Consider the following 13,620-nt stretch of genomic DNA (forward strand, 5'->3'; position numbering starts at 1 on the left):
GAAAAAACTAAATATATATTTGAAACAAAATGAAAGATGCAGGGATATAGGGTCAAAACTGAGAGGTGGGGCTAGAATTGGGTCACAGTAACAAATCAAAAATATGGTTAGTATCAGTAAAGGCGTATTAAAATGTCATTTCACTGTGACCTGACAAATATTTAATTCAAAGGCCTGACATGTAAAGATCTGTACTGTGCAACTGGGAAAACTACTATGGTCTGTTGAAGAAGAATTTGACATAGGCTTTGATGGGGTGAAAGGTAGTAGGAATTAGGACAATAGGGGAGGGTGCTGGAATAAAAGCCTAAGTACATTACGCAAAATGGACATGGATCAGGTCCTCAGCATCAGATTAGTACAGGCAGATCCACTTTTTGCAATGCTACAGCAGCCCTCATAAACATTAATAGAAATTCCAGTTAAGTACCTATCTTTCTTTGACAATATGTGACATAGAAAGAAAAGTGTGGAACGATGCCTCTCAGGTTCAGGCAGGTGGGGCTTTCAGGTGGGGCAAGTTCAGGAAGACTCTCTTCAACACTGGGTTACTCCTAGGATGATGAACAACATTACCACAAGAACCAATTTACCTTGAATTTGAGAAAATATGAGAAAACGTCACAAGTTGTGGCACTTAACCTGCTAGCGGATAAATTGCTACACCTGCCCGTTCACCTCCTCCTTTACCTCCATTCAAGGCCCGAACCAGTACTTCCAGGTGAGGCAACACCATTAGGGTTGTCTATTGTATCTGGTGCTCTCAATGTAACTTCCTCTGCATTGATGAGACCAGTTGTAAATTGAGAGACTGGTTTGTTGAGCACCTTTGCTCTGTCCGTCAAAAGTGGAACTTCCTGGTGGCCAAACATTTGAATTCTGATTCCCATTCCGATATGTCGGTCCACAACCTCCTCTTGTGTCATGATGAGGCCACTCTCACGGTGGAGGAGCAACACCTCAAATTCCATCTGGGTAGACTCCAACCTGATAACATGAACATTGATTTCTCCTTCCAGTAAAAAAAATTCTCTACCTCACCCTTCCCTCTTTTTCTGGTCCCCACTCTGTCAGCCTATCATGTTCTCCTAGTGTTCCACTAACTTCCCTGGTCCACTCTGCTCTCTTATCAGATTCTTTCCTTTCCAGTCCTTCACTTTTTTCACGCATCTAACATCATCTATCATCTTCTAGCTATTCTTCTTCTCCTGTCTCCATCTTTTTATTCTGTCATCTTTCCCCTTCCTTTCCAGTCCTGAAGAAGGGTTTTGGCCCAAAACGTCAACTGTTTACTCACTTCCATAGATGCTGCCTGACCTGCTGAGTTCCTCTAGCATTTTGTGTGTATTGCTTTGGATTTCCACCATCTGCAGAATCTCTTGGTTATAGATCTACCATCTCGCAGATGATAAAGTTACAATATCCATGTTAGTAGCCATCATTCTCCAGCTGCTATTCAATCAGATATACAGTACCTGAAATTCCACATGACTATCATAGCACAGCAATAATGTTAAAATCCTGCATGAAAGCAGATTAATATGGAAAATCAACATTGTATTAAACTGTGTTTGGAAAATTCTAGCAAGTCATTGCAGAGACTGAGTCATTCTGTCTTCTTTGCTTCCCATTTAAGATAATATGCCAATTTATATCTCCTCTTTTTTCTTGACTTGTAGCATTGAGCTCCATTTTGGCATTGAATCTTCAGGACTTCCCCTCCACTATAGACTTTTCCTTTTCTTCTCCCTTGCTATTCCTCCACCATTGTTTTAACCATGTTGCATTTCTAATGAAAAGGTATCAACACAGAAAGCCAACTCTGTTTTTCTCTCCTCAGGTTCTGCCTGACATATGTAGTTCAACATCTTCTACTTTTATTAAAAATAAACAAATTAATAATTGACTTATCACTAATTCATCCACAGTCAATTTGTGCAGAACTATGTGAACAGTTGAAGAGCTCCCGTCCCCCCAACTCTATTTGCTGCGGTGTTTTAATATTACAAGGAAACCTCGCAATGTTGAAATAGTGTAGGAACAAGCTGAAGTGCTCATCAAAAATACATTAATTTTGCCATTCCACTCCCATTATGTCTTCTTCTATTTTGGTACAACTACCTTTCTGCTTAAAAGACACAAGAGACTGCAAATCGTGGCTGCAGGGTCCTGATACAGACTTTTGACATGAAATGTTAGCAGCCCTGATGCAGGGTTTCAACCCAAAGCATCAACAATCCTTTCCCTCCCACAGATGTTGCTTGACTCATTCAATTCCTCCAACAGACTGTTTGTTGCTACCTTCCTTCTGCTCTACCATAGGATCATACCACCAGGATCAGGAACAGTTATTTCCCATCAAACATCAAGCTTTTGAATCAGAGGGGATAACTTCACTCAAATTCAGTCACTCAATCTCGGAACTGTTCCCACAATCTATGGAGTCATTTTTAAAGTCTCTTCATCTCATGTTATTGACATTTATTACTTACTTATTTATTATTATTATATATTTTTGAATTTGCAGAGTTTATCTTTTGCACATTAGTTATTTGTACTGTTGGGTGTGGTCTTTCATTAATTTTATTGTGTTTCTTGGATTTACTGTGTGTGCCTATAAGAAAACAAACCTCAGGGACATATACAGGGGTATATAAAAAGGTTTGTGAACATTTTGCAATTCCCTGGTTTTCTGCATTAATCACTCATAAAATGTGGTCCAATCTTTATCTAAGCCACAATAATAGACAAACTCAATCTGCCTAAACTAATAATACACCAACAATTGTACTTTTCATATCTTTATTGAACATACTGTTTAATCATCCACAGTCCGGGCTGGGAAAAGTATGTGAACCCTTGTATTTAATAACTGCTAGAACCCTCTTTAGCAGCAATAACCTCCACCAAACATTTCCTATAGCTGCTGATCTGACTTGAACAATGGAAAGAAGGAATTTTAAACCATTCCCCCATATAAAACTCTTTCAGTTCATCAGTATTTCTGGGGGACCTTGCATAAACAGCTCTCTTTAGGTCAAGCCACAGCATCTCATTTGGTAAAGATCTGGACTCTGACTTGGCCATTCCAAATCACGAACTTTCTTCTTTTTAAACCATTCTTTTGTTCATTTAATCTTGTTTTTTGGATCATTGACTTGTTGAATTGTCCAACATATATTCAGCTTCAGGTGACGGACCACTACCCTGACGTTCCCCTGTAAAGTGTCTTGATACAATTTTGAATTCATTGTTCCCTCAACAACTGCTCTGAGGCAGCAAAACAGCCTCAGCCATGATGCTCCTTCCACCAGGCTTCACAGCTGGGATGAGATTTTGGTGTTAGTGTCCAGCGCCCTTTTTCCTCCAAACATAGCTCTGTGCACTTCTGCCAAAAAAGTTCAACTTCTGTCTCATCTGTCCACAGAACATTGTCCCAGAAGAGTGTGGAACATCCAGGTGGTCTTTTGCAAACTCAAGATGTGCAGCATTTTTTTTTTGGAGAGCTATGGTTTCTCCCATGTGTTCCTCCATGAATACCATTCTTGTTTAGTGTTTTTTCTTATAGTGGGCATATGAACAGAGTTTAGCAAGTTCTAGAGATTTCTGCAGGTTGTTTTCTGTTACCCTTCCTTCTTTTCCATCTCCTTCAGCATTGCATATTATGCCCTTGGTGAGATCTTTGCAGGGTGCCCACTCCTAGGAAAAAGTAGCAGCACTACTTATTTTCCTCCATTTGTAGACAATTTCACACTCACTGTGGACTGGACTGATCAACACTCAGGTCTTTAGAAATGCTTTTGTAGCCTTTTCCAGCTTGATGCATTTCTACAATTCTTCTTCTAAAGTCCTCTGAAAGTTGTTTTGATCGAGGCATGGTGGAAATAAAGAGATCTTACTTGAGAAGAGCAGGCTCTGACAGTAATCTGACTTTGTGTGTCTTATAGGGCAGGGCACATCTACAACCCACACCTCCAAACTCATCTCATTGGCTGGAACACCTGGCCCCAAATGGCTTTTGTAGAAGGCATTACCCTCCAGGGGTTCACATACTTTTTTGAACCTAGGCTGTGATTGTTTAAATGGTGTACTCAGTGTGGATAAGAAGTAGAATCATTTTGTGTTATTAGTTTAGCCAGATTGTGTTTGTCTGTTATTACTTATTACTCAGATGAAGATCAGACCATATTTTATGAGTAATTAATGCAGAAAAACTGGTAACTGCAAACGGTTCACAAATGTTTTCTTGCAACTGATCGTACTTTGATAATAAATTTATTTAGAACTTTGAACTTAAAGCTATGTTCTCTTGCTTTTGACACCCATACAACATGGAAAGAATTCTGAATATCTACCATATCTATGCCTCTTCAAAGTTTATATACCTTTATCAGAACTCTCCTCAGGCTCCTTTGCTCCAGGGAAAGGGAAAATATGCCCAATCTATCCAATCTCTTCCCATAACTTACTTCAAGCAGGCTTTAATTATACCGGTGCCCAAGAAGAATGTGGTAACCTGCCCTAATGACTATTGTCCAGTAGCACTTAAGTCCGCAGTGAAGAAGTATTTTGAGAGGTTGGTGATGAATTATATCAACTCCTGCCTGAGGCTTTACTTGGATCTACTCCAGTTTGTACAGGAGCCTCAGAACTCATAGCACCAGGTTCAGGAGCAGTTATTAGCCCTTAACCATCAGGCTCTTGAACCACAGGATTCTTCATCTCATGTTCTTGATATTTATTATTTTTAATTATTATTTCCTTCTTTTTGTATTTGCACAGTTTATTGTCTTTTGCACACTGGTCGTATGCCCAGTTGGTGCACTCTTTCAATGAGTATGCCTACAAGAAAACTAATCTCAGGATTGTATACGGTGACATAAATGTACTTTGATAATCAATTTACTTTGAACTTAAAGTCCTTGAACCTAGGCAATTTCCTGCTGAATATACTCCGCCTCTCCTACTTTCTTCCTATCGTGTGGTAACCAAAAGCAGCTTAAGTGTCACCTAACCAGTGTTTTGTAAAGTTGCAATGTGGTGTTCCAATTTTTACATTCTGTGTCCTGACCTATGAAAGCAAGCATGTTACATGCCTCCTTTACCACCCTATCAACCTGTGTTGCCACTTTCAATGAACTCCATATATGGACTTGATCACCAACGACTCTGTTCATCAACATTTCTAGTACCCTATCCCGACTGTACATGTCCTATTGCTATTTGACTTCCCAAAATCTGTTGCAATTAAACTCTTATCTGTCAACTTTCCATTTGATCTTTATCCTGCAGTAGCCTTATAGAACCTTGCTTGATAGCCAGAACACCACCAGTTTACTCATCATCTATATATTTACTATTCATGCCTCCTACATTCATCCAAGTTGTAATTCTATGTCATAAATAAGGATCCCTGCACCGATATCTGCAGCACAGCACTATTCATTTGTGTCATTTTGCCCACACTGCATGACTCTCATGCAAAGGAAGTGAGATTTTGTGTTTCATAAAAATAAACACTAATTAAAATAGATCTCAACTTTGATGAAGAATTTGAGATAAAAAACAACAGGATTTGTTGTTGAGCATGCATGCATTGATTTTCTCAGGATAAAAAATGCGTTCTGTTGCAGCTTGCTTAGAAGTAAGGAAAATTAAGGCGAGATTTGAATTCAATAAATTTTGCTTCTTCAATGTCTATGTACCTTTCACACCAGATCCATTCTATCCCAAAAAGATGAGCTCCCAAAAATCAAAGTACTATCGACTGGACATGAACATGCACAAGCAATTTCAGAAATGCAAATACAGCCTAACAATCACAGACAAAAGCTCAAAATTAGAAATATGAGATTTATGATACCACAAGGCAGCTATTTATGTAATTAATCCACACTCTTGTTGCTTTTTTGTCTTGTATTTCTTTTTAATCTGCAGGTAAATATTGAATGAAGATTCATTTTTCCAATTGCTTTTAAATATAACTGTTACTTCCTTTTTATAAATGCAGTTTTCCAAAGACAATGAAGTAATAGGGATCTTCAATGCACATTTTACATTGCTTTACAAAAAATTAATTGATACTTTGCACATCAATATTGTATAATGAAAGCATTATACTGTTCCATTTAAAGCAGCTTTTAATAAAGTGCACTCTTAATCAATGAATATATTTGAATTTAGCAGATCTACTACAATGCTTACATTCCTCATGAAAAGTCAGATTATTTTTTTTCCTTACCCAGGTTTGGCAACCTTTTGTTGCTATTTCTGACCCCTTTTCACAAAGCTTTTCCTTCTGCTGCTTTCTCCTGTTATCTTTATCTGTACTTTCTCTAAATTACTTTCTGATCCTTGCTCTCCTTGCCTTATGTATGGGGTAAGCCATGTGACATGAACAATTATTTCAAGGATGGATCTGGTGATAATGTTAAGGGGAGTAATTGAAAAAGAGTTGAAGACAAGCCCTTGGGAACTTCTGTTTCTTTTCCACTGCTGCTTCGTTTCCATTCTTTTTCCAATCCTTTGTTTTAAAAGCCTTCTTCCTCTTACATAATCTCAGTTCTGTGTCTATTTTGTAATCCCTTTATCCAATTAATTTATTTATTGTTTATTTATTGAGATACAGCGTGATATAGGCCCTTCTGGCCCTTTGAGCCATGCCATCCAGCAATCTTCGATTTAACCCCAGCTGAATCACAGGACAATTTACAATGACCAATTAGCTAAACGTCACGTCTTTGGACTGTGGGAGGGAACTGAAGTACCCAGAGAAAACTCACTTTTCATGGGGAGGACATGCAGAGTCCTTACAGATGATATCAGATTTGAACTCTAATGCCCTGAGATGTAATAGTGTCGTGCTAATTACTATGGTAGAGTGGAATTCTGTCTTGTACCTCAACCCTCTTCAAACTACTAAGAATCTGAAAATGTACAATGTGGAGGGAGATCATTCAGATCATTGTGTCTGTGCCAGTTCCAAAAGTACAAGAAATGTGCAAAAGTCTTAGGCACATATAAATAGCTAGGCTGCTTAAGGCTTTTGCACAGTGGTGTACTGATTTTATTATTGCCACTGTACTGCTGACACAAAAAAACATATTCCATGACATGTGAGTGATGATAAACCTGATATGGGTCTCAATTATGGACAGAGTGGGAAGGGGACAGGGAAAAGGGGAATCATGGTTGGGAAAAGGGGAACAATGAGGGGAGGGAGCAGGAAGCACCAAATAGACATGTTCTAAATGATCAATAAACCAATTGTTTGGAAACAAATGGCCTTGCCTGGTGGCTTAGAGCTGGCTGTGTCTGCACCTGTGCCATTTCCCAGCCCTGGCACTCCTTTGCCACCCATCCCACACCTCTCCAGCGGTGCTCCACCCTCACCATTGCCAACATCCTTTGCTCTCTCCAGATTTACAAACTTGCTCACTACTCCACGTTGACAAATGCAGTACTGTGCAAAAGTCTTAGGCACCCTTGCCCAGAGAAGGGAAAGAGTGTTTGTAGACAGGTTATATTCTTCATGGAGATAGGTGACCAGTGCTGTGCCTCAGGTATCTGTTCTGGGGCCCCTTCTCTTCGTGATTTTTATAAATGACCTGGATGAGGAAGTGGGGGGATGGGTTAGTAAATTTGCTGATGACACTAAGGTTGGAGGTGTTGTGGATAGTATGGAGGGCTGTCAGAGGTTACAGCAGGACATTGACAGGCTACAAAACTGAACTGAGAAGTGGCAGATGAAGTTCAACCTAGATAAGTGTGAGGTAGTTCATTTTTGTAGGTCAAATATGATGGCCAAATATAGTAATAACATTTAGACTTTTGGCAGTATGGAGGATCAGAGGAATCTTGGGGTCTGAGTCCATAGCACCCTTCAAAGCTGCTATGCAGGTTGATTCTGTGGTTAAGAAGGCATACAGTGCATTGGCCTTCAACAACTGTGGGATTGAGATCCAGAGCTGAGAGATAATGTTACAGGTATATTTGACCCTAGTCAGACCCCACCAGGAGTACTGTGCTCATTTCTGGTCACCTCACTACAAGAAAGGTGTGGAAACGATAGAAAGGGTGCAGAGGAGATTTACAAGGATGTTGCCTGGATTGGGGAACATACCTTATGAGAATAGGTTGAGTGAACTTGGCCTTTTCTCCTTAGAGTGACAGAGGATGAGATGTGACCTGATAGAGGCATTGATCGTGTGGATAGTCAGAAGCTTTTTCAATTCTAGCAACTAGTAACAAAATAAAGCATGTATGTCTCTTAAATCACCTTAGTGATCTGAATTGCTAAATTTAAGAATTTGTGAATATATATTCTAAAGTCCCTTTTGTTAACCCACACCAATTTCCTCCTCCCTCCATTTGCTGCTGCAGTTCCCCACTCCCTTTCTCTCCTGTCATTCTCCATACACTGTGATTGGGGCTTATTGTGCTCACTCTGCATGACTCCTATATACAGTGCCCATAAAAAATATAGGTTTTTATTAAATGCTCCCAATGGTGTGCGCCTCAAATAGCCTCTGACAACTGAATCCAGCTTCTGGCCTTCATGTGATCAGGGTGCGACTTCAGGGTTGAAGGATGTCCATTTAGAACAGCGAAGCAGAGAAATTACTTCAGGCAGAGGGTGGTAAATCTGTGGAATTTGTTGCCAAGACTGGCTGTGGAGCCAAGTCATTGGGTGCATTTAAGGCTGAGATTGATAGGTTCTTGATTAGCCGTGGCTTCAAAGGATATGGGGAGAAGGCAAGGGAGTTGGGATGATTGGAAGAACTGGATCAACCCATGAGCAGAGCAGATTCAATGGGCAAGTGGCCTACTTCTGCTCCTAAATCTGGTGGGTTACAGGTGCCTTAAAACCAGTCACTTCAGGAGATGGGGTTGGCAGCTCAACTAGGAGAAGGAAAATTCTGATCTCAAACCTCCGTTGCCTTGCATGTTTTATTGTTTTACAGCATTGAAGCACAGTGAATACAATTTGGATTTTTTTTGACACTGATTAACAGAAAGACTCTTTCATGTCAAAGTGAAAACAGATCTCTACAAAGTCATCTAAATTAATTACAAATATAAAACACAAAATAATTGATTGCATTAGTATTCACTCCCTTCACTCCCTATTTAGTAGATGCACCTTTGGCAGCAATTACAGCCTTAAGTCTATGTGGATAGGTCTCTATCAGCTTTGCACATCTGTACACTCCAATTTTTCCCCATTCTTCTTTATGAAACTGCTCAAGCTCTATCGATTGCATGGGGATCGTGAGTAAACAACCCTTTTCAAGTCCACCCACAAGTTCTCAATTGGACTGAGGCCTGGACTCTGACTTGGCCACTCCAGGACATTAACTTTTTTGTTTTTAAGCCATTCCTGTGTAGCCTTGGGGTTATGGTCTTGCTGGACAACATATCTTTTCACAAGTCACAGTTCTCTTGCGGACTGCATCAGGTTTTCCTCCAGAAATTCCCTGTACTTTGCTGCATTCATTTTACCCTCTACCTTCACAAGCCTTCCAGGGTCTGCTGCCATGAAGCATCCCCACAGCATGATGCAGCCACCACTATGCTTCACAGTAGGGGTGGTGTGCTTTTGATGATGTACAGTGTTTGGTTTATGCCAAGCATTTATTTTAGTCTGATGGCCAAAAAGCTCAATTTTGGTTTCACTGGACCAGAGAACCTTCTTCCAGCTGACTTCAGAGTCCCCCACATACTTTCTGGCAAACTCTAACTGATTTCATGTGAGTTTTTTTTCCCTCCAACAGTGGCTTTCTATTTACCACTCTTCCATAAAGCTACCACTGGTGAAGCACCCGAGTAACAGTTGCTGGATGTGCAGTCTCTCCCATCTCAGCCACTGAAGCTTGTAACTTCTCCAGAGTTATCATAGGTCTCTTGGTGGCCTCCCTCACTAGTTCCCTTCTTGCACAGTCACTCAGTTTTTGAAGAAAGGCTGTTCTAGGCAGATTTACAGCTGTTCCATATTCTTTCTATTCCTTGATGATTGACTTTAACTGTACTCCAACTGTACTCAGTGACTTTGAAATTTTCTTGTACCCATCTCCTGACTTGTATTTTCAATAATCTTTTTGCAGAGTTGCTTGGAGTGTTCTTTTGTTTTTATAGTGTAGTTTTGGCCAGGGTACTGACTCACCAGCAGTTGGACCTTCGAGATGCAGGTGTATTTTTACTACAATCAATTGAAACACCTTCACTACACACAGGTGAACTCCATTTTCTAATTGTGTGACTTCTAAAATCAATTGGCTGTGCTCATGTAATTTGGTGAGTGATATTAGACTGGTAAATACTTATACAATCAGTTACTTTTGTGTTTTATATTTGTTAACTAATTTAGATCATGGTGTAGAGGTGTTTTCACTTTGACACAAAGGAGTCTTTTTCTGTTGATCAGTGTCAAAAAAGACAAATAAAATCCACTGTGATTTTATTGTAAGACAATAAAACATGAAATCTTCCAAGGGTGGGTGGGGGTTGAATACTTTTTATAGGCACTGAATGGCTTTTTCAAAAGCTTCACTCTTATTACCTACAAAACGCATTATTTGACTGTTCACTGAAGAGAGTTTTGAAGGATTTATCTCCCTCAGCTGCAAAATCCAAAGCAAATGACCACTTTCACCAACAAACTGTAAGACAATACAATATGCAAGTTATTTACAGTGTGTGGCGGGGAGCAAGAATAAATGCATTTTGAAGCCGAGAGCTTTGTTTCATGAAACTAGGGATCCAGCAGTAAGCCATCAGCAAGGCTGTAAAAATCAGAATCCAAGGAGATGAACATAAAGTCTGACTGATGAAATGCATGAAGTAGATATATTAGGTATATTGGAAGAGTTGATATTGGGACAAGAATAATCGGAAAATGGCAGGGACTGGCTAAAGATTGAGAACATTAGAGACAGCAAGAGGAATGGAATTACAAAGTTCTTAACACACCATGGTGATATTTGTGATACAATTCTAAAGATAAAGTACTTAGCAATTACATTTCAAACATTATATGCTGCAATTCTTAATAAAACACCACCTACTGGCTTTATTCTGCACATATACAGACAAAAAGTAAAAATAAAATGCTCTTAGATATTTGAGCATGATATTTATGTATTCTGAACAGGGAATATCTTAATGGAATATCAGCTCATACACCAATTTCAAAATACTTAACATATTAATTGATCTGTCTGCAACTTTATACAGAGAAAAGATCGAATAGAACATTGAGATGAAGGGTATTTAAAAAGATGGGACATAATTTTGAGGAGACATAATTCAGTTTATTTTTGAAGTTGGGTTTTCAGTCTTTGGTGTTATACAGTATGCTGATATAATAAATACATTTTAAGCAGTAAAATGTAATATGGATGCTGAAAACTAGCTATTTGTACATAAGAAATTTCACTGTAGTTGAAGCTAAAGAGCTGGGATATGCAACATATATAACAAGACTGGCTGTAGTGATCATAGTGTGGAATATTTACATAGACATTTTTTATTATAAATACTGACATCATAATTCAGAAACATGAGACAGAAATTCTGCAGATACTGGAAATCCAAGGCAACATATAGAAAATGCCGGAGGAACTCAGCAGGTCAGGTAGCACCCATGGAAATGAACCAGCAGTCAACATTTTGGGCCAAGACTTTTCTCCAGGACTGGAAAGTAAGGGGAAAGACGCCAGAATAAAAAAGGTCAAGAAGAGGAAAGATGATATCTAGAAGGTGATAGGTTAACTAGGTGGATAGGAAAGTTAAAGGGCCGTAAAAGAAGGATTCTGATAAGAGAGGAGAGTGGACCATAGGAGAAAGGAAGGAGGAGGGGCACCAGGGGAGGTGATAGGCAGATGACAAGAAGACGTAAGATGCCAAAGTGGGGAATAGAAGAAAGGGGAGGGAAAAATTGATTACCAGAAGGAGAAATCGATATTCATGCCATCAGGTTGAAGGCTATCCAGACAAAATATGAGGGGTTGCTCCTCCACCTGAGGATGGCTTCATCACAGCAGAATAGGAGGCCATGGACCAACATGTTGGATTGGGAATGGGAATCAGAATTAAAACATTTGGCCACAGGGAAGATCTGATTTTGGTGGATTGAATTATTGAACTGCGACAAAGCAGTTTCCCAATTTACGATGGATCTCACCAACGTAGAGGAGGTTGCTTTGGGAGCACTGGACACAGATTTGCAGGTGAGGTGTTGCCTCACTTGGAAGGAGTGTTTGGGCCTTGATGGAAGTGAGGTAGGAGGAGAACAGGCATGTGTCGCACTTTGGCCACTTCTAAGAATAAGTGCCATGAGTGAGATAAGTGGGGTGGGAGAGATAGACAAGAGAGTCACAGAGGGAGCAATGGCTGCAGAAAGCAAGGAGAAGGGGCAGGTAAAGATGTGTTTGGTGGTAGGATCCCTTTGGAATGGTCGAAGTTGCAGAGAATAATGTGTTGGATGCAGAGTCTCATGGGGTTGTAGGTAAGGACAAGAAGAACTCTGACACTGTTCAGGCGGCAAGAAAATAAGTAAAATGATTGATACAAATGTGACTGAGACAAATACATAACATTGTAAAATTTTGTTGATACACTACTCGATCTTCCATAGCACGGAAGTGTACATCCACAAGTCATAAAGAGGGAAAACATCAAATACAAAGGTAAGCTAGCCAGTAATACCGGTATTACAGAGAATATAAAGAGCAAACACGAGTTTTTCTTTAGATATATAAAGAGTAAAAGAGAGGCAAAAGTAGATATCTGACTGCAGGAAAATTATGCTGGAGAGATGGCATTGAAGGACTAGGAAATCACAGAACTGAATAAGTACTTTGCATCAGCTTTCATTGTGGAAGACTCGAGCAGTATGCCAGAAGTTTGAGAGTGTTAGGGGGCAAAAGTAAGTGGTATTGCCATTATCAGGGACCAGGTGGATTCAGCCCCAGAGTTCTGAAAGAGGTGGCTGAAGAGATTGTGGAGGCATTAATAATGATCTTTCAAGACTCAATAGATTCCAGAATGGTTTCAGAGGACTGGGAAATTGCAAATGTTATTCCACTCTTCAGGAAGGGAGAGAGACAGAATAAAGGAATATATAGGCCAGTTAGTCTGACTTCAGTGGTTGGAAAGTGATCAACTTTTAAGAATGTGGTTTTGGGGTACCTGGAGGCACGATAAAGTAGGCCGGTCGGCATGATTTCCTCAACAGAAAATCTTGCCTGACAAATCTATTGGAGTTCTTTGAAGAAATAACAAGCAGGATAAACAAAGGAGAATTGGTTGATGTTGTGTACTTGCATTTTCAGAAGCCCTTTGACAAGCTGCCACACGAGGCTACTGGTCAATGTTAAGAATCCATGGTATTAGATACTAACATGGATTCCGCATTGGCTGATTGGCAGGAGGCAAAGAATGGGAATAAAAGGAGCCTTTTCTGGTTGGCTGCTGATGACTAGCGGCATTCCACTGGGGTCTGTATTGGGACTGTTTCTTTCAACATCATATGTCAATCAATTGAATAATGGAATTGATGGCTTTGTGGTCAAGTTTGCAGATGCTGCGAAGATGTTTCCTGTGGTGGGAGAGTCTAGGACC

At 39.8% G+C, this 13,620-nt stretch overlaps 1 protein-coding gene across 2 annotated transcripts in view; it reads right to left on the minus strand.

Moving 5' to 3' along the window:
- spata17 (spermatogenesis associated 17) overlaps positions 1-13,620 on the minus strand; it is a 267,057-nt gene that overhangs the window by 247,513 nt on the left and 5,924 nt on the right. The gene's annotated exons all lie outside the window — the stretch shown is intronic.

The sequence above is a fragment of the Hemitrygon akajei genome, chromosome 7 (genome assembly GCF_048418815.1).
Source record: "Hemitrygon akajei chromosome 7, sHemAka1.3, whole genome shotgun sequence".
In the NCBI taxonomy this organism is placed as follows: domain Eukaryota; kingdom Metazoa; phylum Chordata; class Chondrichthyes; order Myliobatiformes; family Dasyatidae; genus Hemitrygon; species Hemitrygon akajei.